Below are 4,329 nucleotides of genomic sequence, written 5' to 3'. Positions count from 1 at the left end.
AGCTGAGGGACAGCGCCCAGGCCCAGAGTTCAAGCCCCACGACCGACAAAAAAAAAAAAAAAAAAAAGTATGCTTTGTGTTTATGTCATTGGCCCTTGACTGGGAATGATTTGCCTCTTAGGACATTTGACTGTGTCTAGATGAGGAGAATGCTACTATCCTGGTGGAAGCCAGGGAAGGAGCTAATATCCACAAAGAACACATCTGTAATCCTGGCTACTCAAGGGGCTGAGATACAAGGATCATGGTTCAAAGCCAGCCCAAACAGGAAAGTCCCTAAGATTCATATCTCCAACTAACCAGTAAAAAGCTGAAAGTGGGGCTGGGAACGTGGCTCAGTGGTAGAGTGCTTGCCTTGCCTGATGAGGCCCTGGGTTCGATTCCTCAGCACCACATAAGCAGAAAAAGCCGGAAGTGGCGCTGTGGCTCAAGTGGTAGAGCGCTAGCCTTGAGCTGAAGAGCTGAGGGACAGCGCCCAGGCCCAGAGTTCAGGCCTCACGACTGACAAAAAAAAAAAGCTGAAAGTGGAGCGATGGTTCAAGTGGTAGAGCACTAGTTTGAGCAAAAAAGCTCAGGGACAGTGCCCAGGCCCTGAATTCAAGTCTCCCTCCCACCAACCCCATGGTAGTGTGGTACTGGCACGAGCATGCATGTACATGCGCACACACACACACACACACACACACACACACACACACATGAACACAGAGGCATAGCCATCTCCCCTCCTAATGGAATTATCTGGTCCAAAATACCAACAGGTTGAGAAACTGCTTTACATTTCTTTGTAATGTTGGGATGAGGAAGACTCTTAAATTTATGGTTCCATCTATAAGCATGTATATACATATGTGGATGTACAAAACTAAAGAGAGTTGAGATCTTGCATTTTTACTAATAAGAGTTTGGCCCTTGATTTGCCTTTGTTTTTATTTATTTTTATTTTTTGGCCAGTCCTGGGGCTTGAACTTGGGGCCTGGGCACTGTCCCTGAGCTGCCTTTTTTTTTTCTTTTGGTTATGGGGCTTGAACGCTGGACCTGAGTGTTATCCCTAAGCTCTTCAGCTCAAGGTGAGAGCTCTACCACTTGAGCCACAGTGCTGCTTCCAGCTTTTATCGGCTTATGTGGTGCTGAGGAATCGAACTCAGGGCCTCATGCATGCGAGGCAAGCGCTCTACCACTGAGCCACCTTCCCAGCCCCGTGCTGACTGCTTTTGGAAAGGGAGAGGAGGGAATGCTTTGGCTTCTAGGAACTAGTTCTCTGGCCCCTCCCTACAATGGAGCCATTTGAAAAGCATTAGTTGAGCATTTATGGTGACCTCATCCATAGCAAAGATTCACTGAGAGCTGTCATACAACCTGACCTCACTTCGCTAGCCATGGTTGTTTCTAAAACAGGGTCTTGCTTTTTGCCCAGGCCAACTGGAACTGTAATTGTCCTATTTATTTTTCCCACTATAGTTGGGATGGTAGTCACACACCATGGCACCCAACTATTAGTTGAAATATACCTTGAAAAGTGTGTGTGTATATGTGTGTGTGTATGTGTGTGTGTGTGTGTGTGTGTGTGTGTGTGTGTGTATGTGTGTGTGCCATTAAATTGAGTGCTGTCCATTAGCTTTTTCGTTCCAGGTTAGCACTCTACTACTTGAGCCACAGCTCTACTTTTGGATATTTTTGAGATTTTTATTTTTTGGCCTGGGCCTGGCCTTGAACTCCCATTTTTTGTCCCCTGAGAAACATGAGCCATCAGTTGGGTTAAAATTATGATCTTGTTCTGTGGCTCAGGTTGGCCTCAAACTCCTGTGTTCAATAACCTTGATGCTTCACCCTTCTGAATTGTTGGGACTAAAGGCTTGTGCCATCACACCCAGCTTTCTAGCCAGTGTTGATGTGTAATAGGGGGACAGTGAACCAAAATTTGACCAGTCAGGATTTTTTTTTTGTCAGTTGTGGCACTTGACCTCTGGACTTGGGCGCTATACCTCAGCTCTTCAGCTCAAGGTGAGCACTCTACCACTTGAGCCACAACTCCATTTCCTGTTTTCTAAATGGTTTATTGGAGATAAGAGTCTCACGGACTTTTCTTCCCGGGCTGGCTTTGAACCGTGATCCTCAGATCACAGCATTCTGAGTAGCTAGGATTAAGGTGTGAGCCACCAGCACCCAGCCAGTAAGGATTTTTTTTCTTTTTTTGTTGCTCGTGGGGCTTGAACTCAGGGCTTGGGCACTGTCCCTCAGCTCTTCAGCTCAAGGTGAGCGCTCTACCGCTTAAACCACAGCACCACTTCCAGTTTTCTAGTGGTTTATTGGAGATAAGAGTCTCACAGACTTTCCTGTCAGGGCTGGCTTTGAACCTTGATCCTCAGATCTCAGCCTTCTGAGTAGCTAGGATTACAGGCGTGAGCCACCAGTGCCCAGCTCCAGTGAGGATTTTTTTATGCCTTACAATACTTTGCGTCTTTAGAGCAATTTTCCTGTTCTGCTTGCAGTTAGCTTCTGTTACTTGTTATTTTTTTTTTTTTGGGTCCGGTCATGGGGCCTGAACTCTGGGCCTGGGCGCTGTCCCTCAGCTCTTCAGCTCAAGGCCAGCACTCTACCACTTGAGCCACAGTGGCACTTCCGGCTTTTTTCTTTTTGCTTATGTGGTGCTGAGGAATCGAACCCAGGGCCTCAGGCATGCAAGGAAAGCGCTCTATCACTGAGCCACCTTCCCAGCCCGAGCTTCTGTTGCTTGTAAGCCAAAGGTTTTAACCAACACAACCACTCCTGGGAAGATCACAAAAGTTGTTTCTGGGGAAGACTGCTCTTTTGAAACAAGAGTTTAATGGGTCTTCTGTGTATATGAAGGTGGATTCATTCTGGAATCTAGGCGTTCAGAATAATTAAACTGTAATGACAGTGGTGAAAGGTGTGCTGTGGGCAAGCATGCCTGTGCAGCTCATTAATGCTTGATGGCTTTTCTTTGTTTTCCAGAGGATGGTCTTTATTTTATTTATTTCTTGTGGGGGGTCTTAGGGCTTGAAACTCAGGGCCTGATCACTGTTTTTGAGCTTTTGTGTTTTTTTTTTTTTTTTTGCCAGTTATGGTGCCTGAACTCTGGGCCTGGGCGCTGTTGCTCAGCTTAAGGCTAGTGCTCTACCACTTGAGCCACAGTACCACTTCCAGCTTTTTCTGCTTATGTGGTGCTGAGGAATCAAACCCAGGGCCTCATGCATGCAAAGCAAGGGCTCTACCACTGGAGCCACACCTCCACTTTCTGCGTTTCAGTGATTAATTGCAGATAAGAGTCTTACTTTCTTGGCCAGGCTGGCTTCAAATTGCAATCTTCAGATCTCAGCTTCCTGAGTTGCTATGATTTCAGGTGTGAGCCACTAGTACCTGGCTTGATTTTTTTTTTTTTCTTTTATGTTTGTTGGTCGTGGGGCTTGAACTCTGGGCCTGGGCGCTGTCCCTCAGTTCTTCAGCTCAAGGCTAGCGCTCTACCACTTGTGCCACAACGCTGCTTCCGGATTTCTGGGGGTTTACTGGAGATAAAGAGTCAAATGGACTTTCCTGCCCAGGCTGGCTTTGAACTGTGATCCTCAGATCTCAGCCTCCTGAGTAGCTAGGATGACAGGTGTGAGCCACTGGCACCTCCCCTCCCCCCCCCCCCCCAAGGGATGAGGACTGAACTCAAAGCCTTGCATTATAGGCCAGTACTCTCACTGAGCTAAATCCCCAATCTCTTGCACGATATTTAACAAGCTGCTGCAGTTGGCCTGGTGAGTCCACGGTTCTAATAGTTTCCACCCCCACTCCCCTGGCCTGCAGGCCTGGACCTCGGCAGTCTTCCCGCCCTGGACAATCCTCTGCTGCCCTGCTGGGTGCTCTTCCAAGTCGGGGGGCGGGGGAGGGAGGTGGGGGGGGACGCTGGGTTCCACCCCTAGGCCGTTCCTGGAAATGATCTTTTCATTTTCCATCACTTCAGGGAGCTTTCCCCAGAAGATCGAGGGACCTTGGGTGATCTCAAGACTGTTTAGGACGGGCCGTGTGCATAGGGTCTTGGCCCCGATCCACTCGGTGGGTTGGAACCCACCCTTCCGGAGGTCCGGGTGAAGAACGCCGCCTCCGATTTTCATTGTTTTCAGGTGGTGCCGGCCGGATAAAGTCCTCCAAGGGGAGGGGAGGCGCGCAGGGGCGGGGGGGGGGGGGTGAAAGTCGGCGGCGCGCTAGCCCGTCCAGTTCACCATGCTCCCCCCATACGCCGGCTCTGATTGGCTAGCAGCCGCCGCTCGCACGCGCGACTTCCGGGGCGGGGGCGGGGCTTGGGAGGAGTCAGGCTTCCGG

The sequence above is a fragment of the Dipodomys spectabilis genome, unplaced genomic scaffold, assembly GCF_019054845.1.
Source record: "Dipodomys spectabilis isolate Male_0828 unplaced genomic scaffold, ASM1905484v1 ptg000231l, whole genome shotgun sequence".
NCBI lineage: Eukaryota > Metazoa > Chordata > Mammalia > Rodentia > Heteromyidae > Dipodomys > Dipodomys spectabilis.
The sequence above is the reverse complement of the archived record's forward strand: the minus strand, read 5'-3'. Positions refer to the sequence as shown.